Here is a 24,813-nt window from a genome sequence, read left to right on the forward strand (position 1 = left end):
GAGAGCGCCCAGCCACTTGGCCGACTGCCCAGTGGTGCTCCAGGGCCAGTAAAAACCCCGGAGCCAACCCAGGGAGGAAGAAAGCAGAAGGAGAAGGAAGAGAGAGAAAGAGGAAGGTGAAAAAAGAGGGGCGGCCCTGAGGAGATTTCACCCCTCCCATATCCAAGAATCTGCTGATGTTCTCTGCTGATTCTCCAGAGAGGAGGGGCGGTTTTCTGCTCACTACTTATTCCGCTCCAGCCTCACATTAAAGTGTCGGAGAGAGAGAGACTGAGTGTTAGAGAGTGTCAGGGAACTGCCATCGGAAGGAAGGGAGGTGGAAGGGCTCACACAGGTTGGGAGAGACTCAGCAGCTGAAGAGGGAACCAGTAGGGGGAGAAGAGCTGAGCTGAGGGAAAGTGAGCAGGAGGGATGGCTCCGAGACACTTCCAGCGAAAACAGTGGGGAGGTTTCAGGACCTCCTGTAGGGACACCCACTCCTCGCCGGAAACTGTCACGCAGAGAGTCCAGAAGACGTGTTTCCGTTAAGGAACTTTTATGTTGGAAGCGATTCCGAAAGCAACCACTGTCGGAATCTGCAAGCGACTGACAGAGCCATGTTTAAGGGGCTCCATTACAGACAGAGGTTTGCAAACTTGACCAAACTCTGAGGGACTTGGATTTTACGCACAAGCAGCTCATCGTCCCATCACAGCATTCCGACAGTCTCTGTGAGCAGTTTGTGCAGGAGAAGGCATCATGAACAACCCAGCCGGAACCGGAGAAGCAGGAGCTGGAGCGGGTCCAAGCCTGGAGGAAAGGTACCGGGCGTTGGAGGTCCAGCTAGCGCTGCAGACGGCGAGGCTCGAGGAGAGGAGGGCTCAAGATGCAGAGAAGGGGAAAACCACCCCGCTCGCCAGAAAGTTGCCAGGATTGGTGCAGAAGTTTGGGGGGGGGAGGCCAAGGACTATCATGCCTTTAGGACAGAGATGCAATATGCCCTTAATCTGCAGTTTGATGACTTTCCCGACGAGGAATCGCGGGTGGCTTTTGTGATTGGGCATCTCGAAAAGGGGGCGAAAGACTGGGTGAGGCCCCTGATGGCAACAAACAATGACATCCTGAAGGATACGAGGAAGTTTTTTCGTGCAATGGATTTGATGTTTTCCAGCGATATTGAGCAGGGAGTGGTACGCAGACAGTTAATGGCGTGCAAACAGGGGAGCCGATCTGTGCGTGAGTACTGGACTGAGTTTACCATGTTGATCCATAAATTGGGGTGGGATCTATCGGCGGAACCCATTCAAATGCTCTTTGAAGAAGGGCTTGCTTCGGCGGTAAAGGATGAACTTTCCCGGGCGCCCAGGGCGGACTCTATGGACCAGCTGACCAAATCAGCGCTGACCATAGGAGCGCGCCAAGAGGCGAGAGCCTTGGAGAGGCGGGAAGGGAAGGGGGAACGTTGGAGGGAGCTTCGCATTCCAGAGATTCCAGAGCCACCGTTCCCGCCGGGAGAGCCGATGGAAATTGGAACAGCGCGCGCGCGCGCAGTTTCAAAGCCCAGTGAAGAGCGGAAGAAGGAGGGAAAGGGCGCCAAGAAATGTTATCTCTGCCAACAGCCAGGTCATTTTGCCAGAGTCTGCCCCCAAAGAAAGGAATGGCAAGGAATGGCGGGAGCTGTTGGGGAGAGGGAGGAAAAGGTACCGGAGCAAGTAAAAGCCAACGCCTGGCTGCCACCGCCGGGGCACAGCAGCCAGGCCAAAGAGCAGTGAAAGTGCCCACGCCGGAACCTCCTAAACCCGCCCTAGTGATAGAGGTGTTACTAGAGCTGCCTAACGGACACCCACTAAAGATAAAGGCGCTATTGGACTCAGGCAGCTCCTGCAATTTCATGAGTAAGGAGTTTGCTGCTGAGCACCAGATACAGACTATCCCTTTAAGTAACCCTTTGCAGGTGACCACGATCGATGGAAGGGAGCTGCTGGGAGGAGAAGTCAGCCAGCAGACCGTCCCAATGATAATGAGGGTAGCAAGACACACTGAGCTAATAGCGTTTAATGTGGCTACCTTGGGAGGAGCTCCCATTATTTTGGGGATGAGCTGGCTAGCGTTACATGATCCGCTAGTGGGCTGGCATCAGAGAGTGGTCTCCTTTGGGTCAGCACATTGTCTAGAACACTGCAAAGAGCGGGAGGCTCAAGGAGGGGCCAGAGCCACTCTAGCAGGGATGGAAGTAACGGAGAAGGGGAAGGTTCCCCAACAATACGCCGACCTGAGCAACGTCTTCAGCGAGAGGGAGGCAGACAAACTACCCCCACATAGGCCCTTTGACTGTCAAATCAATTTACTCCCTGGGGCACAGCTCCCTGTAGGCAAGCTGTACGCCATGTCAGACAGAGAGATGCAGGAGCTAAAGGAGTTCATTGACAAGAACCTGAAGAGAGGGTTCATCAGAGAGTCCAGGGCGGTGGGGGGCAGCCCAGTGTTTTTTGTGGACAAAAAAAACACGGACAAACCCAGGCTTGTAGTGGACTTCAGGGCCTTAAATGCAGTGTCAGAACCAGTGACTTTCCCGATGCCCAGAATTGATGACATTTTGACAAGGGTCAGGAAGGGAAAGATTTTTACTAAACTGGACCTGAGGGGGGCGTACAACCTGATACGAATAAGGAAGGGGGATGAATGGAAAACCACCATGTTCACCCCTTTGGGGGCATTTGAATATTTAGTTATGCCCTTCGGCCTACAAGCAGGCTCCACGTGCTTTCAATCGTTTATGAACCACGTCCTGGGGCCTTTGCTTTACAAGAATTGTGTGGCCTTCTTAGATGACGTGTTAGTATATTCAGAGACTGAGGAGCAGCATGTAAAAGACGTCAGGGAAGTGTTGGGCAGACTGCAAGCCAATCAGCTGTGGGTGAAGCTAGAGAAGTGTCAGTTTCATGCCAAGGAGGTGGAATTCCTGGGGTACCGCTTGTCGGACAAGGGATTGGCCATGGATCCTGGCAAGGTCCAAGCGGTACTGGAATGGAAAACACCGAAAACAAGGAAGGATGTGCAAAGATTCCTTGGATTTGGAAACTTCTATCGGAAGTTCATCAGAAATTTTGCCCACTTGACGGCTCCCATTACGGACTGTCTCAGCAGTAAGAGGAAATTCGTTTGGACGGCGGAGGCGGAGCGAGCTTTTCAGGAACTGAAAAGGGCGTTCGCTTCGGAAGAACAGCTCCTGCATGTGGATTTACAAAAACCGATTCGAGTGGAGACGGACGCATCAGACCGGGCTGTGGGGGCGGTGCTTCTGCAGCCTGGGAAGGAGGAGTCAGAGTGGAGACCGTGTGCCTTTTTTTCACGAAAGCTGAACAAATCTGAGAGGAACTACACGGTGTATGACCGAGAACTACTTGCCATTCATGAAGCGTTCAGGAGATGGAGGCATTTATTAATTGGGGCACAACATAAGGTGCAAGTGTGCACGGACCACAAGAACTTAGAGTATTGGAGAACGGCACGAGTGCTCAACCAACGGCAAGTGCGATGGGCCCAGGAGTTCTCCAAATTTCACTTTGAAATTTGTTATGTGCCAGGTCCAGAAAATGTTAGGGCGGACGCTCTCTCACGCAAACCTGAATATTTGGAAGGGGAGGGGGGACCCGAAGAGAGACATGTCATCCCAGAGGACCGCTGGGTGTGTGGGGCGGCATTGGTGGGGCAAAGAGAACTGGTAGAGGAAACAGAGAATGATGAATATGCCCAGAATAAGCTCAGAGGTCTTAGGGGTGAGGGAGAGGAACCAGGGGGTTTTGAGGAAAGAAATGGAGCGTTGTATTACAAAGGGGCACTGTATATCCCCGAAGGAGACTTAAGGGGGAGGGTACTCAAGCAGTTGCACGACAGCCCCACGGCGGGGCATTTTGGACAACACAAAACCATGTGGTTGGTCACCAGGGAATTTTGGTGGCCTAAGGTGAGGGAAGATGTACGGGAGTATGTAAGAGGGTGTGAGCAATGCCAGCGAGCCAAAGGGGAGAGGCGGGCGCCGGCGGGGCTATTAGAACCCTTACCAACCCCAGAACGACCTTGGGAGGCAGTGTCGATAGATTTTATGACTGATCTGCCGAAGTCCAAGGGGAAAACAGCCATCATGGTGGTGGTAGACCTACTGACAAAGATGTGCCACTTTGTAGCCTGTTCGCATGCAGTCACGGCGGAAGAGACAGCGAAGTTATTTGTAGAACACATTTTTAGGTTGCACGGGCTGCCATTGAGGGTGGTCTCAGACAGGGGAAAACAATTTACTTCCAGGTTCTGGAGGAAGCTCATGAGCTTACTGCAGGTGGAGGTCAACTTTTCGACTGCCCGGCACCCTGAAACCAACGGGCAGGCGGAAAGAGCAAACGGTGTCCTCCAGCAATACCTGAGGTGTTATGTCAATGACAGAGAGAATGACTGGGTAGAGAAGTTGGCACTGGCGGAATTTGCCTACAACAATGCAGAGAATGTGTCCACAGGGATGAGCCCCTTCTTGGCTAATTATGGGTGTCATCCCAGGGCATTCCCAGGGGGAGGAGGGGAGAGATGGAGCGTCCCGGCAGCCGAGCATTTTGTAGAAGAAATGGAAGCAATCCATCGTCAGCTCCAACTCAACTTAGAAAGGGCGAAGGAAGAATACAAGAGGCAGGCAGACAAGAACCGAAGGGAAGGTGAAACCATAAGGGTGGGAGATCGGGTGTGGCTGTCAACCCAAGGGTTGCCGTTCAAAGGAGGTTGTAAGAAATTAAGACCCAGGAGGTTGGGTCCCTTTGAGGTCATTCAACAAGTCAACCCAGTGGCTTTCAGGCTCCGGTTACCCAACCACATGAAACTGCACCCAGTATTTCACAGGTCGTTACTGTCACCGTATGAGGGGGGACGAGAAGGGATGTCCACTCGGGGACCGATCATAGAAGAAAGGGAATGCAGCAGCCATGTGGCAGAAATCCTCGACGCCAGGTGGAAGGGCGATCAGGTGGAGTATTTGGTAGCGTGGGAAGGAGAACCGGAGTCAGAAAACACTTGGGTAATGGCAGAAGATATCAATGACGAGGTATTGATAGAAACGTTCCATCAAAAGTTCCCAAGGAAACCTCAGCCTGTGGAGAGGTTCCGGAGGGAATACTTTGGGACCACCGATGAGGAGGAGGAGTTGGAAGGATTCACGGATTCGGAAGGGGAAGGGGAGATGGACTCTGAGGAGGAGGAGTACTTCGAGACCAGGAACCGCAACAGGTGAAGAGAAGTGTTCGAGACATCGGAAGGTGAAGGAAGTTCCTTCCGGGGTTTTGCCTCCTCACCGCCCATAGAGGAGGGGGCGGGAGGGGGTGAAGGGGGCCCTGGAGGGGAGGTGGATGTCAGGGAACTGCCATCGGAAGGAAGGGAGGTGGAAGGGCTCACACAGGTTGGGAGAGACTCAGCAGCTGAAGAGGGAACCAGTAGGAGGAGAAGAGCTGAGCTGAGGGAAAGTGAGCAGGAGGGATGGCTCCGAGACACTTCCAGCGAAAACAGTGGGGAGGTTTCAGGACCTCCTGTAGGGACACCCACTCCTCGCCGGAAACTGTCACGCAGAGAGTCCAGAAGACATGTTTCCGTTAAGGAGCTTTTATGTTGGAAGCGATTCCGAAAGCAACCACTGTCGGAATCTGCAAGCGACTGACAGAGCCATGTTTAAGGGGCTCCGTTACAGACAGAGGTTTGCAAACTTGACCAAACTCTGAGGGACTTGGATTTTACGCACAAGCAGCTCATCGTCCCATCACAGAGAGAGATCGTGTGTATACATAAGGTTGCTGCTAAGAGCAGCTGCAGACACTCAGTGCAGTTCAGCATTTTCGTTTAGACCTCATTTAGCTCTGTATATAGTTGTGTATTATAGTTGTAGATAGAATAAAGAATATATTCTACAGAGCTGCTCTCCGAGTCGTTTATGCTGTGCTATACTCTGCTATACTCTGCTGTGCGACGACTGTCTTCTTGTTGGAGTGAATCCGGTGCTCACAACTCTAAGCTGTGAGTCCACAGCACTTTGACCTGTTCCTGTGCAGAAGGTGGTCTCTGGAAGTGCTACCCAGCTCGCCTAGCCCACTCGGGGCTGAAGTGGATGAGTCCAGTCCGTGGCACTGGCTCAAGGGCGATGCTGACAGGCCCGACCTTGCCATGCTAGTGTCGCTGAGGAAGAGAGGTAGGAGAGCACCAGGAGGGCAAGGGCACGGGGCCGAGCCCAGGCCCGACCGAAGCCTACTCCACGGCAGATAGCACTCCAAGAGATCAGGCTGGGGCGCAGAGGAAGGCAAGAGGAGAGGAAGGCAGAGGAAGGCAAGAAGACAGAGGAGACAAAAAAGAGAAGATATTACTTCTTATTTTTTTTAAAAAAAGATTTTTAAAAAATAACATTTTTTTCTCTTTTGAAAAAAAAAGTGTCCCCGGATTCTTTGAAAAAAAATCTGGTAACCTTACCTTAAATCCTAACCTTCTAATTCCAAGTCTCTTCTTTCTCAATATCCCCCATTCCGTTAACCGCACCAAGCAACAAGCTGTAAAATACAAGTTTTAAACACAAGCTTTCCTTTGCATCTCGCAGAACTTTCAATGTAATTCATGTTTTTTTTCACCTGTCCTACAAACTTAGGTCTTTTCCCATCCTTTAAATGGGAAATCAGTAGTCAAGCCATACTTTTTGGTAAAACGTTCATGTGGATCCCGGAAGTCCTACCTGAGAAGAACAATGGGAGTTTCCGCCAGCACCAGCCGCTTCTCCTTCTGCAAGCAGCACCACCCGAATTCCCACCTGGGATGAGCCTCTTGACACACTAAACTGAGCTGTCGAAGAAAGACTGGGGTGGGCGGCAAGTGGGAGGGGGAAGTCGTGCGCTTCTGTCCCGTGAGAAAAGTGCTGGGCTCTGTCTCTCCAGTTGTGCTTCCTCAGTTCAGAGGTGGACTATAGCAGCTGGGCTGGGCTGCCACAAAGCCCATCAAGGCCACAGGCTGCTAGCATGACTCATCCCGGCTTTCTCATCTGAGGGGAAGGGATGCACGGTCTTAAATGCTGGCCTTGGCAACTTGGCTGAGCTACCTTGGGCCAGTCCTTGGGCCAGCTTAGCCTCCCTCACAGAGGGTTATTCTGAAGATACACTCAGGAAAACACCCAAGGCCATGGACATGGGGAGGGAGACCAGGCTGGAAGGAACAAAGAGGGGGCATGAAGAAGAAGAATGAGGACAATGGGGTCTGGAAAGGGGGGGTGGGGAGTGATACCCCCCCAGCCGCTCCAGGATGGGAAGTGCGTCCCAGGGGAAGTGGGATTCAGGTGGAGGGGGAGGTCAGGGTGGGTGGGGGTTGCCAGGAGCAGCACGATGTCCCTCGAACCCCCGGGTTCCACTCTCCAGGCAGGCGCCCAACGTGGCCAGCTGGCAAGGGTTCTTTCTTACTCCAGCCTTGGTGTGCAGATCCCAGGTTCTGCCCCAGATCTCTGGAGCGGAAAGGCTCTTGGGCATGAATATGAAAGGCAGCATCTGTCAGAATAGGTCATACTGAGCCAGTACAGATGAACGTGACTATTGGTTTGCTTCCTGGGCATCCCAGAACTGTGAAGGTTGCCTCAGCTGTTGAACAACACAGCTAAGGAAGAAGGAGTGGAGTGTCTTGGGAGGAGCATAGCTCCCATTCCCTTCCAAACACACAGACAGGACAGTGTGGTGGCACCCAGGGAACAGTTGCAGCAGTCAGATGGCTGGCTAAAATACACACCATTGCAGTATTTTTGAATGAGATTCATTCTGAATCAGCCAGTTAGTGAACTTGGTGCTACTGTGCAACAAACCCACTGCAAAATTGCTCTTCCCCGCACACTTCCAGGTCCCTCCAGCTGGGCTTTTTGAGTGTGATGGATTTTTTTTCTCACTCCAGAGCAGTTTGTGTTTAAGCTGAAGGTCACCAGGAAAGCAAGTGAGTCTAAAAATTTTGCATTTGTTGATATAATAAGGTTTTAATAACTCTAATAATTACTAACTGTGTGGAAATGACTGGAAAAAAGAAAAAAAGGAAAATCAAGGCTTTCGACTCTTGGTTTCCTGGAAGAAGATCAAAAGACTCCCCTGGACTAGAAGAGACATCTCATTAACAACTGGAGAAATGCCAAAGAACTTCGGATATCTGCTTGGGAGGTTTCTGACGCAGTATTAATTTAACAAGGAGCCAGGAATGAAACCGAAAGTAGACTGACCAGCTAGCTGAATCAAATTATATTGCTATGGGGTGGGGGAAAACCTCTAACATTTTACTTTTCAATACTTGTACTTCCAGGGTGAATTGAATGGGGGGGGGGGTTGGAGGAGAGGCAGAAAGAAGAGCTAACTTGTCCGTGGCTAGGGGGCACAATCTGGATGGTTCTGCCGGGGCGCAAGATAACCTAACAACTGCTCTGCGCCTCTGGACCAATGCAGGGGTGGATGGTGCTCATTGGGACTGGTAGGGTGGAAGGCAAGGAGGCCAACAGTAGGTGGCGCCAGAGCCAAGGAGTGGCAGAGTCAATGTGTTCTGTATCTGAGATGGAGTGGGAAGGGGCTGGCAGCCACCGCAGCCATCCCCGGTCTGCCCTCATGGACCGGCGAGAATCCACTGGGCAAATGCTCATCTTGCCAGAGTCTGGGTCTTCTGCTGTTGCTCTCTCAGAAACCGTGCTCAGGTGGAATGTTTCATTTTTCGTAGCTGCTTCATCCCTAAGGAAGTTGGAGGTGACGCAACTCCTGCATCTCTGACGTGGGAAGGTTTGGAGGTATAACAAATTCCACCCTTCTTCCTTGGCTCCGTGGAAAGAAGGCATCTTTACATTTTGCGCGCATTTCACAGGCCAGGAGCTAAGCACCCCTTCCTGAGGGGGAGAAGAGGCCCAGAAAAGATGAGCCCTTCCCAGCCCAAAGGCGTTCCCCTGAGATTCAGCTTCCGGGCTATGGCTAACCAGGTTAGGAGCAGGAATATTGGGAGCAGGAAGGAACTGATGTCATCTGCCAGAGCAGCTGGCTAATTGAAGGGAATGAGGTGATAACAAGGCTTTCAAATCTGAACTCGTGTTTGCGGCTGATTAGGATAGAGGGAGGTGGAGAACAAGGGCAATTGGAAGCAGACTCTGGGTAGTTTGTTCCTTTTCTTTGTTCGGGTTCCTATGTCACACCGGCAGTTTAAATGGCAACACTTCTTTGCAAGATTGTCCGCCTTTTTAATTGTTTGTTATGGAAAAGCAATAAAATGATAAGTTGCCCCTCCCAGAGGGTTGCATGACATCAGGCTGAAGACTTTTTGTTAAAGTTCAGGTGTGCTAAAAGTTGAACCTATGCTGGTGTGTGTGTGTCCGTCCGTCTGTCCATGTGGCCGCTGTGTATTCAACATTCCACCCCCTCCAAAGAATCCTAAGAACCTTAGTTTTCCTTTCACAGTGCTATGATTCCCAGCACCCTTAACAAACCATTGTTCCCAGGACTTTTTGGGTGTGGGTGGGTGGGAGATGTGCTTTACATGTGCGGTGTGCAGGCATCTCTCAGCACATGTGTGTGGGGATTCAAGGCTAACTCTTATGCTTTTCTTCCTTAGACCAGCTTGACGTTGAACGAGAGGTTCTCTGGGTTGAGGAACACATGCCATTTCACAGCGAAGCAGAACACGGGCCAAATGGTCACTCTGCCATTGCATTCAGTGAAGTCAGATTGGCTTTGCAAAGGAGCTTGCCCCTGAACCCAGTTGGCTGCCTGCCTCTGGCTGGCTGGTGGCTGGGCATCACCAAAACACAAAGAGACAGCCCCATGCAACCTCACACCCAAAGATTTCTGCCCAGGTGCTCGGATGGTTCCAGCCAAGATGGCGTCGTTAGTGGAAGCATTGACTTGAGCTCCGCAGCAGTTGTGCGGATTTTTATTAGTTTTTATTAGTTTTATCAGTTTTTATTCAGCTTTTATCAGCCTCAGTATTTTATCTACAACATTTGGCAGCTGCTCTTTAACTAATATATTCACAAGGCTTGAGTTAAAACCTCAAGTTAAAAGTCTTAGAAAAAGGAAGAGGGGGAGGAAAAACGCCGAGAAACAAGGAGCGGCTGAAACTGAAGGCAAGTTCTGCTTCATTTTATCCCCTGGCACAAGCCCTATTATTTTGCTGCAGTAAACCATTCTGATTTATTAGTCATTTATAACTTCTTTGAGGGTGACGAGGGTACTGGAGACAGCCTCGGTATTTCTGCTCGCAAATATAAGGGGGAAGGCACCACAGGACAGAAGTGTTAAAAGCCCTAAAGCTGAGAACTAAAGACGGAAAAGGGAGTAGAAATCCTAGAGGCCCACCGAGATAAGGGACAAGCATGAAACCTTGCTTGTAAAACAACCCTCCCCACCTTTCGAAGGTGGGAAACTGGAAGATAAACATAATCCGTCTTGTGATTGAGCCAAGTGAAGCCAAAAAAAACCCAGGACTAAGAGATTCCAGCAAACTGCTCCCAATTACCTTTTTCCACGCTCAACATGGTCCTTACAAGAAAGAACTATATGGACCTGGGATTTGCACCAATATCACCTCAGGGGGAGTGGGAGTCCCGAAGGAAGCAAAGTAAAATCACCAATTACTTCCCCCATAGAGAAGGGAGTGGGAATCCACAGCACGAGAGCACTCCAAAAGAAATTGCCCCTACTGTGCTGGACTGGTCAATACAACGCAAAGACTTACAAACTGAGCATGAAAGACCAAATTATTCCATGAGCTGGGCGCAGGAACTGGTCCTAGCTGAGAATTCCTTGATGACCAATTCCCCCAACCCCAATGACCTCGAGCACCAAAAATCAACTCAGAATCTCAGGGAAAACCAGCAAGACCCTCAGAATCTCAGGGAAAACCAGCAAGACCCTCAGCCCACAGCGAATGCGAACAGTATAGAAGAGAGGGGTGACCAGTTACATGATCAAATAGATCAGATACGCACAGACCTCTACAATATAAAAAACTTTTTAGCAGTAACAAATGGCCTACTCCTGATGCTTGTGGAGAATTTCAAACAAGCAAAAAGAGCCACAGATCAGTTCCTGGACTCAGATGCTAGAATCCACATACCACCCAAAAAGAACTCATGTAAAAGAAAACCGGAACCCAAGACGAAGAAATCTAAAAATCATCAAAAAATTTAAGCCGTCTAGAAAAACCCAACACATTAGTAAAAAACAGTGGCAGAAACTCTTCAACTTATTATCATCACCTCCTATATCCACAAAAAAAATCAAAGCTCAAGGCACCAAAGAGATCGACAAGGGAGACTCGCCAAAGACCAAACCCCTCCCCATATGTGAAAATAATTCCCCAAGTACATTCAAAGAGATAAGCCCCCCCACGGCTGTTCTCCCCCTGTGTTCGCCCAGCCTGACAAAAGCAACCAAACTACAGCTGGATGCTCCTGTCTTGAATCCACCTAGGACCCCTGTAGCAACTGCAAACAGAAGTAAGTCGGGGATCTCCAATATAGACGGGAACCCGCAGGAACTCCAAGCCCCCAGTAGAAAGAAAGAATGGATCCTGGTCCTAAGCCCGGAAAAGATGGTATTCATGAACTATCCAAAACCACTGGGTCCTCACACAGGGACAGACCGCGTGAGGCACCTGCTGACTATTATAAACAACATTCTACCTGGGGCAGTTAAAGCAACCGACATAGATAGTATAGACTACCTATATCAAGATGGACATTCAGTCCGAGCCCTGATCACTTTCACAGATCATAATCTGGTCAACTTCATCTTTAGAACAAGAAATCTATTTTTAAAGAAAGGAATAGATTTATTAAGAATCTTTGAAAACAGAGCCCCGCTAACCTCCCTACTGGCGGCCAAGGGGGAAGGGAGACCAAGAACAGAGGAACAAAACGATGGAGTGCACATGCAACAAAACCAGCAAAACCAGAGCCCAGTGCACCAGCAGGAAAACATAGCCCCTATTGAGACTCAACTTCATTTGAACGACAGAGAGGACTCTTTCTCCATAGAAGAACATGCCCTAATAAATCGGTTCTGGTCACTGCAGATGCCAGCCCAAAAGGAAATCTTGGTTAGACTGGACACCCTGAGAAGCAGATTGACCAAAAAGGAGGCCCATGTTGAGACTACGGAAGGCTCACACACACGGCCTATATCCTCCAAGTGCCTAGTGGACAAGAGGACGGTGGGTGGCGCCTTTAAACGTGTAGATTCGGAAGACCAATCGCAGCCCCCGCTGGTGTATGGTAAGGCAAAACTAAAACAGACTGTCACATCTCCGAGTACTTGGTTCAACTATCTAAAACTCTCCCCAAATGAAATAGCTACTCCCCCAAGTCCAAACCACTCCCTTAATTCCCCAAGAGCTACGGATAATCATTCCCTTATGCAGCAGATGCCTATTGACAAACTTAATGGGAGTGTTTTTTTAGATGTAAAGGGGTCACTGGACACCGTGGACCCAACAAATCTACACCATGGAGGGACAGAGAATTAAAGCTGCTGTCCTGGAACATTGCAGGATGGCGCGCTAAGAAAAACAATCAACAACTTGCAATGTTTCTTAAGCGATTCGATATCATCCTCCTGCAGGAGACCTGGCACAGCGACCCCATTTTGTTCAATGGGTATTCTTGTCACTCCCTATTTGCTACTCCATCTGTGAGGGGAGGTAGGCCTAGTGGAGGTTTAGCCAGTCTTATCTCCACAGAGCTTGAACATTCCTTAAAAGCCCTCCCAAACTGCAATTCACTAGCCACGGCAGTCCTACTCAAATCTAAGAGAGATGCACTGGTAGTGGTCAATGTCTATCTGCCCCCCTGCCAAAAAAAATCTATAGTGAAAGCTAACTGGGCAGAGTTAGAGGCATTCCTAGAGTCCATAGAATCTTCCCACCCTTCTACACTGATTATAATCGGGGGGGGGGGGGGTTCAATGCCCGTATGGGAATTGATGATAACAATCTTTACAGCCAATATAATCAGATTCAGGACCCTGAAAGTCCAACCGAAGCAGGCGTTTCACAAGTTTCTAAAGACAATAAATGCAACTTCTCGGGGCTATGTCTAGCCCAGGTCGCAAAAAGAAGGGAGCTGATGATATTAAACGCTAGTAAGGAAGAGGATCACCCAGGGGAGTATACCCATTTTTCAAAGATGGGAGGAAGTGTGATAGACTATATTCTGATATCAAGATTCACCTATAACTCTGTGTCGAAGTTTCAAGTGGGACATAACACCGAAAGTGACCACCTTCCACTAATTTTAGCGCTCAATGGCCCATCATTTAACAAACCCACGGCTAACCTTTACTACACCCCCATCGTTAATCTGGGATCACCGGCCCCCAGAAGAATTAAATGGACCCCCATGCTCAATACAGAGCTAACTCATCTCCTCCATTCGGAAGACGTGAAGACCATCTACTCAGCCATTGTATCAGCTAATACCGGGGGAAAGGCCATGGACTCGTTTAACGAGTTATTAGTAAGACTAAAGACCTTCCTAACAACTGAGATACTTAATTCTGCTACAAAGCGGGCAATGGATCAAGAGAGATGGTTTGATTTGGAGTGTAGACAAGCAAGGAAACGCCTGAGATCAACCTATCGGAATTACAGGAACACCGGCGCACCCTCGCTATTTATGGCTTACATCTATCTAAGACGAAACTACAAACAGCTATTAAAGGTAAAAAAACAAAAAGCTGAGAGACTGGCCTGGTGTAACTTAGTGAAGGCCTCGAATGAGAAAGACTCAACCTCCTTCTGGCGTACCATTATGGGCCTCCTGGGCCAGGAGCGGATTGGCCCCACATGTACTGTAGAACCCCAGGAGTGGATGAAATATTTTCAAACCCTCTTCTATGACGACAAAGCTCAGCACAATGATCCAAGTGCCTACTCCGAGAACTTACCATATTGGCCTCCTGTCTCCATAGAGGAGGTGGGGAAACTAATTGCCCAACTGAAAAACAACAAAGCCCCGGGCATAGACCACATTCCAGCAGAGCTCATGAAGAACAATATCAGTTGGTGGGTGCCTATAATGGCATCAATATTTACATACATTGATTCAACAGGCATAATCCCTGGTTGCTGGACAGAGGCAGTAATCATCCCAATCTACAAAAAGGGTCCTATGGCAGATCCAGCGAGCTATAGACCCATTAGCCTCCTTACTATCCTCAGCAAATTGTATGCCAAACACCTCCACATCAAACTAATTGACTGGATGGAAACTGAGGCAGTTCTGGCAGAGGAGCAAGCCGGCTTCAGACAGGGCAGAACAACAATAGACCATTGCTTCGTATTAGCACACCTCATTGACAAATACGTCAATAAAACACGTGGGATTCTATACGCAGCATTTATTGATCTGAAGGCGGCCTTTGACTCGATCTCACGAGTCAAACTTTGGGCTAAACTCAATGCTGCCAACATTGACAAAAAATTACTATTCTTGATAAAAAGCCTATATAAAGACTCCAAGTTATATGTAAGAACCTCAGTAAATGGGCAACTAATTGGCCCTGTACCAGCCACCAAAGGAGTCAAGCAGGGCTGTATTTTAGCCCCGGCCTTATTCAACTTATATATAAATGACATGGTCAAATACCTAACATCCCCGGAGCTTCATGCCCCCAAACTGGCCGAAAAATCAATTTCAGCGCTCCTCTATGCGGACGACGCGGTTCTCTTATCACGAACTAAAGTAGGCCTCAAAAGGCTACTAAGAGAATTCTCAGCCTACTGCAGGAGAGATCAACTGGTGGTTAATCACCAAAAAAACAAAGTCATGGTCTTCGCTAGGAGACACAGACATCACAGATGGGAGATGGACAATCAGCCAATAGAACAGGTCAAAATTTTCAAATACCTCGGAGTAGTTTTCCAGTCAACAGGGACCTGGGAGGCCCATCATAAATATGCTAGGGAAAAAGCATCTCAAAGCGCCAAAATACTGTCTCGCTTTTATTTTACGAAGGGGGGCAGACATATTCCAGCAGCTCTGGAGGTCTTTCAAGCAAAACCCTTGGCGCAATTACTGTACGGGGCCCAAATCTGGACGGGAAAGCATTGCCGCACACTTGAAACGGTCCAGTCTAAATTCTTAAGACAGATTCTAGCCGTTCCACCATGCGCGCCAAATGCAGCCCTGCGGCTGGAGACTGGCCTCCTCTCCGTCGAAACCCGAACCTGGTTAAGAACATTCAACTATTGGCTTCACTTAAATTTAAACCCATCCGGACTACTACCTCTAGTAGCACGAGATGCTCATAGAAGTCGGTGGTCCAAAGTAGTGCATCAAAAACTACTTACATGTGGCCTCCAAGCACAGCATCTCCTGAAAATGGGTCTCCCCAAGGCAAAAACCATTATCAACCAGCACATGAAGGATATTGAGCAGCAGAATAATCTGGCCTATATTAAGAAATTTAGTGCTTGGTACGCTTATCTGCCCCCCTCCCACTTTGATTTTCGGGCACCTTATTTGTCTACCTTAACCATTCCAAAACTCAGACGGGCCTTTACACTGGCCAGACTAAATATGTTACCCTCAGCTGTTCTTGAAGGTAGATATCAAAAAATTTCATTCGAGAACCAGCTCTGCCCCTGTGGAGCTGGCTACGTAGAGACTGTGTCACACGTTCTCCTGTCTTGTTCCCTATATAAAGATCTCAGGGACGATACCATCACGCCGGTCCTATCTGCCATACCGGGCTGCTCTTGTGAAGCCAAATTGTTCTCACTCCTAGCCGACCAGAACAGCTCGACAACAGAGAAGGTTGCCAAATTTATCGAGAGAGCAATGAGACTAAGAGCTGCTATCTGAATGACATCAGTGTCGTCACCCGGATTCCTCACCTAGGATCTTATCATTATTATCATTATGTTTTATTATTAGTATTTTATTACCTCTGCCAAGTTTTAAGTACTGAGATTATTTTAATAGGTCATAAGATTTTATGGTAACTATATTTGTAATGTATTTTTGCCTGTGTTCGTCCTTTGATGCTATGGCCTGTCGGCTATGCAAATAAAGTCTATTGATTGATTGATTTCTGCCCATGCTTCAGACATGCAGCCCTAAGAGCAGCTCTGACTCCCACTCTAGGCCCATCTGCCCCAGACTTCCTCCTGATGTAGGCTACAGGATCTGGGAAGTCTGATCCAGCTTTGAGATGTGGTTCCATATGGCTGTTAGTACTGTTGTGTTTTTGCCAGAGAGCCACATGGTAAGGAAGATCTCCAAGCACGCTTCCTAGGGGGTCCTCATTAATCCTCAGATGTGCCCACAAAGGCATGATCCAGCACCCTCATGCCACAGCTGCCTCTGACGTGACCCTCCCTCTGGTAAGAGGCATGCCTCACAGCTGAGTGCCTGGTTGTTTGTGTAGCGCGGGGGCAGGGAATCTTTTGGGCTCCCAGATATTGCCAGATCCAATGGCCTTTTGCCTCAGCCAGCATGGCCGACGGTCAGGGGTGCTGGAATCCAACAACATCTAGAGGGCCACAGAATTCCCCATCCCTGGTCTAGTGAATTTGAGGTTCTTGGTTTCTCTCCCTCTGCTCCCTTTTGCCTGGAAAAGCACTTTGGCAGATTCCTTTGGAGGATTTGGGTGTGATAAGCTGTTAGCATCACACTGAATAAAACAACTTTGAGAAGCTGAAACACCGGGCTGTTTTCTTTTCTAATAAAAATATTCACTGTGCAGTTCACAGGCACAAAACACAATGTTGATATTGTCCAGGAAATGGGGTTTCAGTTGGAGGGCATGGGTTGCGTGAGAGCATGTTGTGTGGGATAACCAGTCTCATATAACCAACATGCTTCAGTCTAATTAGTGCATGAAGGGGTTAACATCATAGAGTAAGCTGTCCTGCCATCTTAGCCATGTCTCTTCCCCGTACCTTGGGAGTGAGTTCTGATCTATTCTGGTATTCACTTCTTCAGTGTTTAATGTACTGTAGGTTTTTCCTGATTTTATGGTTTTATCTTTCTGTAAACAGCTTTGATGTTTCTTACCATCTGGTAGTGTATAAATTTTATGAAATAAATAAATAATTTTGAATAAATAAATAAATAGGAAGATGTAAGACCACAACCTCCGAAATGAAAGCTACTGTCCCTCCAGACGGATGTTTTTGCGTGGAGGGGGGCCGTATTCTGCAATGTGCTATCGATGCAATAATAGTGCAGCTTTCTAATGGACTGTCCACGCAAACATCATTCTGCTTTCTCAGTTGCTCTGCAATGCTTCACCAGGGTTACCACATCATGGCCACCTGGGGGTGAGCTCCTGTGTTGTAGCTCAGCAAAAGCAGGACAAAATTCCTCTAGTACGGCTCACAGTGAGGGCTGCTGAGAGTTGGGAGAGATCTCGGAGGCCAAAGATTTTGCTTTTCTGCTCAGTACAGGGGATCTTGCCAGCTCTTCACCCCTGACTGGCCGAAGATGCCCATCTCTCATCCAGGCAGCTCTACAGCGTGCCTGGATGATGACTCAGATGGAGCTGGGCACACAATTCCTGAAGGATTTCGGCATGATAGACTACAGCAGGCATAGGCAAACTCAGCCCTCCAGATGTTTTTGGCCTACAACTCCCATCATCCCTAGCTAACAGGACCAGTGGTCAGGGATGATGGGAATTGTAGTCCCAAAACAGCAGGGTGCCAAGTTTGCCTGTGCCTGGACTACAGCCCACTACGGCACTATTACTTCAGTCAGTGACTTGTTGCAGACTTTTTTGTTCTGTGATGCGTCCCCTGTGCTACTATATTATTATCAGCCAAAGGGGCCCTCTTGAGCTATAAAGTGCAACTTAAGTGGGACAACTCCCCCCCCCCCATAACATTTACGTGGATTTAGGGGAGTGCAACTGGTTTGGTCACACTGGTGTGAAGCCTTGCGGGCCCCACAGGGGACACCGCAACTATGATGTTGAATAGACGTTGAGAGGCGTGGGGGCACTGAATTTTGGCATCGTACAGGGCTCCCCTGGAATTTGAGACGCCATGGTTCACCAGTGAAGAACATTTGTGGTATGAACAAGGTACCTGGTTTCAGCTGGAAGTTAGGGGGCACTGGTTGGAAGGGTCGGAGTATGTCTGTCCCGAAAGCTTTGCAGGCACGAACAGTACTGAATACAGTCTTGCATATAACTGCCCTCCTACTATCATGAATAGAAACAATCATGAATCGACAAAAACAGGCATCTGGAAGGACCCACTATGCCAACAGGATGTCGGACTGAATGGGCCTTGGCCTGACCCAGCAAAGCTCTTCAAATGCGCTTATGTTCCCCTGACTTTGGGGACGCCTTGCAGGAGTCTCACCCGTCTCATGGCTAGTCTTCTAGTGTGGACCAGTTCTACAAGCTCTCCCCCTAAAGCAGGTGCACCATCCAGAACATGCTGGCGCTGTACCTGAAGAAGAAAGCGAACACAGACCAGGAGGCAGGGACTTCTAGGGGAAGCGAGGCCTTCATGCGGGAAGCCTTGATTCCTCACGTGCTCCACGGGATCAGCTTTGACCCCACCACCCAGTCTTCTGCTGCAGCAGATGAGGATGGGCATTCCTCCCCTTTCAACCATCTGGCGGAGTCACTCTTCCACCTGGCCCTGAACAGGAGGCTCCTTCCCAACACGCAGAATGCCTTGCACGTGATCAATGGGCCTGTGATCACTGTGACACAGGCAGGGCCGGATTTATGTATAGGCTAAGTAGGCTGAAGCCTAGGGCCTCTAGATCTAGGGGGCCTCGCCAGCCTGCCTGCTCCCCAGCACCACAGACAGTCTTCCCTCTCCCAAAATTGCAAACCCAAGACTTCATGCAAGGGCAGGGCAACTGGCAGAAAGATATTTCTAAGTTTGTCTGGAATGGGAAAAAGCCTAGAATAAAATACAAAATACTTATAGATACTAAAGATAGAGGAGGCTTCTCCCTTCCAGACCTAAAATTGCATTATGAAGCAGCTTGCATCACATGGATTCGGGACTGGATTAAATTAGAGAGAGATGAAATAATAGATTTTGAAGGACATGATAATAGATTTGGTTGGCATTCATATTTATGGTATGGGAAAGATAAAAAAAAAACAAAGGTTTTCATAATCATATAATAAGAAAAACACTTATAAAAGTGTGGAATAAACATAAAGATTTTTTAGAACCCAAAACTCCATGGTGGCTTTCACCGGTTGAAGAATTAGCATTAAAACCTCTTAATAAGAGAGGAAATTGGCCGACGTACAGAGAATTATTAATAGAGGCGGGAAAAGGGTTAAAGCTGAAAGAATGAGGAACTAAAGGTTACCATAATAAAGGACAAAGGTGGAAAGAACCTAACAGAAGCAGAAGACGTCAAGAAGAGGTGGCAAGAATACACAGAGGAATTATACCAGAAAGATATGGATGTCTCATACACCCCAGGTAGTGTGGTTGCTGACCTTGAGCCTGACATCCTGGAGAGCAAAGTCAAATGGGCCTTAGAAAGCACTGCTAATAACAAGGCCAGTGGAAGTGATGATATTCCAGCTGAACTATTAAATTTTGTTAAAGATGATGCTGTTAAGGTGCTACACGCAATATGCCAGCAAGTTTGGAAAACTCAGCAGTGGCCAGAGGATTGGAGAAGACCAGTCTACCTCCTTTAGAGGAAAAGGCCTTGAGGGGAGGACCTGTTGCCTCCACAATCCTTCCTAAACGTGCATAAGCTGAGAGGCAATTGTCCAACAAATGTGGTGCTGTGGGGAGGCAGGAACATTTTCCTGCAGTTAAGTATTTTCTAAGTTCCTTTCCCGAAACTTCCCCAAACGGTTCTGAAGCCTCTCTAACCTCAGAAGTCTTTTCTTCTCTCCGGAATTCTGGGATTCGAGGATAACTTCATGGAGAAGGAAAGAAACCTGCAGAATCAGCAAATGAGTGCCCGCTGGGAGCCTCCACCCCCACCGCTGCCACCAAGCAGGCTGTAAGTTGCCTTAGAGGTGTACTGTGCCCTCCCGCCTCCTTGGTTTTAAGGACTACTTGAGTTCTGTTCTCATCTCCCTTAGGCGTATCCGTGACAAGGAGAGCATGAGCAAGAAGCAACCCCAAGTGACCCACACTATGCACAAGCTCTTTGTGCCTTCCACACATACGCAGTCCGGACAGAGAGAGGGACTCATCAAGCACATCCTCGCCAAGAGAGAGAAGGAATCTGTCAACACCTAGAATTTCAGGTCAGATCATGCAAAAGTGCAAACACCATGCAAACACCAGTGGAACCTGTATCATAGTTGGGGTTGGAGAAAGCGACATCTACATGACAGCTTTATTGTTGGGTGCCAGGCAAAGTCTGTCCTGTTCACTCAGGCCACATGGGTGGGTAATTTAAAGTATTAGTTGTGGTGGGCAATTTTCCTTGGTGCCACATACTGAACCGTGGCTTCATATTATGAGCAGGACAGCAGCCTCTCCTCCAGGTTTGCACACTTCTCCCCCACCCCAAGCCTATTTGGAAGCTTCCACTTGTATTTTAAATTAACCACAGTTTGGTGTGTCCAGATCCTATGGTGGTTAATTTTACCAGCTTTGTAAACCCATGATTGGAAGTTGGCTTGTTTCAATGAGCCATGGTTCAAATTAAGCAGTTTGTGCAGCTTCAGACATTGTGACAAGATGCAGTTAATCCAAAACTGAAGCAAAACCTTTGGAACTCCTCCTAAAAGCTGTGCTGGAGGACAGGGAGGTGTGACCCCCCCCCCAAAAAAAAAACTTGGTGTGGGTCATCCTTACAATGCTAAGCTTACTACTTCAGACAAAGCTTTTGCTTTGGTTATTTCCTCGTACCGTTAGTAGTACCCAGTGGCCATTTGTTTTTAATGTCTGCTTTTATGATATGTTTATCAGTATGTGGTTAGCAGCTTCAGATCTTACTGTTTTACAGAGGCTGTTTAGCTTGCTCTTTTTACCCCTTTACTAGACAGGCTGTATTTCTGTGCTGTTTTCAGAGTTGGGAATGCCCATTCCTTCATGGCCAGCATGGAAACACAGAATGCTAGCCATTTAGGAGGTTTGCAAAGCGGACAAGGGTGTTATGGGGTAATCTTCTAGCAAACAAGCTTGGCACAACAGATCTGAGAGGTGGTTTTCTGCTCCCTGAAAGCCAGCCTGGAAACCAGGTTGCCAGGTGAAGGAAGAATGGAGAGATCAACCAACTCACTTGCCTTCAAAGAATTTCTGGTTGCCTGTGGCTACTGGGATAGTGCTTAAATATCAGGCTGGCTGACACATCTTAAAAAATACAAGGAAAAAGCTTTTTTTCTTTCATTAGCAAAGCTCATTTGGGGCCCAGAATAGCTAAGTTGAGGAAGAAGTGGCTGGTATTACTTGTTTGTTCTTGGTCCTGATCTTGCCTGCCCTTGTAAACCTACCTGCCACACACTCCTGTTGTCTTTGCATATTTAACCAGCACGTCTGCAGATTGGAGTCCTATTCCTGCAGTTCCACATCCTTCTCTTCCTTGCAGGATTTTCGTGGGGACATGGAATGTGAATGGGCAGTCTCCAGACAGTAGATTGGAACCTTGGCTGAACTGTGACCCTGAACCCCCAGATATCTACTGCATTGGGTGAGCAGACATAATAGCTTTTCAGAGAGCCCTCTCTGAGAGTCTTTGTTTCCACACAGCTACTTTCTAAACTGAGGTCCTGTTGTGTGAAGACTTTCGCTTTCAACTTGGAACAAAATAGGAGAATCCTGAGGATTTGTATCTTTTAGCCAGGAAGCAACGTTCTGCCATAATGAATGTGGCAGTGCCATCCTTTCACCCTGTGGGCAGTGGATTACAGCAGCATCAAAGATAGCCAGAGGCCTAGGAGGCTCTGGGGGAAGGATGGCCTCAGTGCTAGGGATGTGTATTGTGTCTGATGGCACTTTGGCATTAGGTTCCAGGAGCTGGACCTGAGCACAGAGGCTTTCTTCTACTTGGACTCGACAAAGGAGCAAGAGTGGCTGACAGCTGTGGAAAAGGCTTTGCATTCCAAATCCAAGTACAAGAAAGTAAGTCCAACCCCACCCATTTCTTCAGCAGCCAGACAGCTGTCAGGAGCTGGAGTGAGGAGGAGAAGGAGGAGGAACAGGTCAGCAATAAAAAACACCTGGTGTCAGTGGTGTTTTATTCAAAAGAAGCCAAAATTCTTTATTCAAAGAAATCAAAACCATGCAGGCCTAGTGATCACAGAAACCTTTCCCAACAGCTCTTGCCCCAGTGAGGTAGTTGTGAAGGCTGAAGGTTGCTACCCTCCCACCACTCTCTTAAGTCTCCACCTCCCCCTGGGCCTTCCCAAGCAACCTGAGACTCTGACACCTTGACTGTCTTTGCTCCATCCTCTTAATTTCTCTGTGTTCTGGGAGACCAGCAGGGAGGGGAGCTGATCACAGCAGGATGGGGAGACCCCCTGGCTTCTTCAGCAGCCTGCCTGATCTCTGCCTCTTGACCCCCGCCTCCAGCCTCCACTTCTGCCTCTGATTCTGGACTGCTGTTTGCCACAGAATCTTCCTGCCCTCTTGCCTCTTCAGTTTCCAACACCTCCTCTTGCTCACAGTCTGCTCCCTCTTCTCCCTCTGACAACTCAGCGTCATCGTCCCCCCACCAGTTCCCTGGCTCTGAGCCTTCTTCCCTTGGGGGATCCCCACTTAGTGCCACCTACCACTCCTATCTGCATCCAGCCAGCCCATGACAGCAAGCAATGAACAAAGCTGGTAGACATCCCAGTACCTTGCATCTTCTAGGTGCAGCTGGTGCGTCTAGTCGGAATGATGTTGCTCATCTTTGTCAAGAAGGACCAGCTCAGCCGCATCAAGGAAGTGATGAGGGAGACAGTGGGCACAGGCATCATGGGGAAGATGGGGAGTAGACCCTGACAGCGGAATTCCCTACGTTAATCTTTCTGTCTGTCTATCTGTTTTTATAATCTCTGCCAACCAGTTTCCCCCTCTTTCCTGCTTGCTCGCTAACAGCCATCTTTGCTCCACCCCTGCAGGGTAACAAGGGGTGTGTGGCCGTGAGGTTTGTCTTCAACAATACCAGCTTCTGCATTGTCAATTCCCACCTTGCTGTCCACGTGGAAGACTTCAAGCGCCGAAACCAGAATTACAAGGATATCTGTGCCCAGATGAGCTTCCTGCCCCCTGACCAGGGTCTGCTGCAGCTGACAATCATGAAACACGAGTGCATTTCGAGGGCTTGGAGGGAGAGAGCCTTGGCTGATGTAACTTGTTGGTCTCCGCTATCTGGAGAAGCAAATTGAGTCATGTTTCTGTAACTTTCCTGCCTGTGTGTAGCTCAAGGGTAGGCAGCATAGTGCTCTCCAAATGTTGATAGACCAAAATTCCCGTAATTGTTAAGAATTGGCCTTGCTGACGGGCTCATGAGAGCTCCACTTCAGCAACACCAGGAGGGTGCAGTGTTGGCGATCCCTGCTGCTGCAGCTGCACCACTAAGGTTTCTACTAGAGCAGCCAGAAGTGCCCAGCATTGTAGGCTCCTGCTTCATTCAGGGCAGACAGATACTAAACATCTGTGGAAGCGAGTGCTGGGCTTCATTCATTAATTCATTAATTGTGGGGATTTCTTCCCCAAAGTGGCTTATTTAAAATAATAATCAGAAATGCACCTCAAGATAATTTAAAGCATCTAAACAGTACCTTAATAGCAGCAGATCTAAAGAGAGCAACTTAAACCTAGTGACAGAGATGTATTAGATTAGATTATAGCAAATGTGGGCAACTTCTCCAGTGATCGGGGTGGGAGTTGCAATTTGTTAAGGGCAGTAATGCAAAAGCAGAGCAGCCATTTTGCATGGAGAAGGTTCCAGGTTCAGTCACCAGTGTGTGCAGATAGGGCTGGGAATGATCTCTGCCTGAAAGCTGCTGCCAGTCCATGTAGTCAGTCCTGAGCTTGATGGGTCAATGGTCTGCCTCAATATAAGGTAGCTTCCTATGTTCCTGTGTACTACAGCAGTTTTTGGAGGGCAACAAGCACCCTACCCATGAATTAAAGAACCATGGGAAATTTTAAAAGTGTTTGCTGAAAGGACATCAAAGCAGGGGCCAGGTGAACCTCTTTGGGAATATTATTCTAAAAGGTAGGGTGCCATTACTGAAAAGGCCCTGTCATACTTGAAAGAGCAGGTGTTCCCTGGGAAGGGGCTGCCCCTGCTAAAGATTCTAGTCAGTGGAGAGGCAGTGCAAAAATAAGTGGGCCTTCTTCTGGTACCCTTTTCCCAAACCTTGAAACACTTTAAAGGCCAAATGGAATACTCTGAATTGGGCCTGGAACCAGTTCAAGAGCCAGTGTAGTTCACAGAGCACTAGCCTAATATGATCATACTCTGAAAGTAATTTATTGCTCAGAGAGATAACAGTCCGGCGGGATTTCCTCGCTGCGCCAGGCCTTCAAAGGCATTCCAAAGCTCTGAGCAAAAGCAGAGTCTAGCAGTGGTCAGAAAATAAGCCTTCTGTCTTCTGTGCGTCGATGTGCATAAATCAAGCTCTCACGCAGAGTTACTAAAACTAAAAGCACTTTATAGCAGAAACTATCCATTATCTAGCAGAGTACGGAACATCGTACAAACGTGTCTGTCCCAGACAAAAACAAAAGCAGAATAGAACAAAGGACTGAGACTCTCGGATGTGACACAGAGTCTCTCCGCCCCACAGTAGGCAGGACGCACACTCTGAGCTGTTTAACCCTGTAAGCTCAGGTTCTCCTCACACCCCCTCTCGTCCTGCACTACTGGGGGCAAGCAAGTAT

The 24,813-nt window shown here is 48.5% G+C and overlaps 1 long non-coding RNA gene and 1 pseudogene across 2 annotated transcripts in view; one reads left to right on the forward strand and one right to left on the reverse strand.

Moving 5' to 3' along the window:
- Window positions 1-24,813, reverse strand: part of LOC308467808 — a 921,448-nt gene that overhangs the window by 752,442 nt on the left and 144,193 nt on the right. The gene's annotated exons all lie outside the window — the stretch shown is intronic.
- LOC308467662 (inositol polyphosphate 5-phosphatase OCRL-like) overlaps window positions 18,505-24,813 on the forward strand; it is a 49,054-nt pseudogene continuing 42,745 nt past the window's right edge. Inside the window, exons 1-7 of the transcript XR_013991571.1 lie at window positions 18,505-18,714; window positions 19,860-19,987; window positions 20,070-20,237; window positions 21,527-21,628; window positions 21,945-22,059; window positions 22,792-22,912; window positions 23,020-23,230. The product of XR_013991571.1 is annotated as an inositol polyphosphate 5-phosphatase OCRL-like (transcript). The remainder of the gene's footprint in view (window positions 18,715-19,859; window positions 19,988-20,069; window positions 20,238-21,526; window positions 21,629-21,944; window positions 22,060-22,791; window positions 22,913-23,019; window positions 23,231-24,813) is intronic.

Source organism: Podarcis pityusensis (genome assembly GCF_964106645.2).
Source record: "Podarcis pityusensis genome assembly, chromosome: W".
NCBI classification, from domain to species: Eukaryota; Metazoa; Chordata; class Lepidosauria; order Squamata; family Lacertidae; genus Podarcis; species Podarcis pityusensis.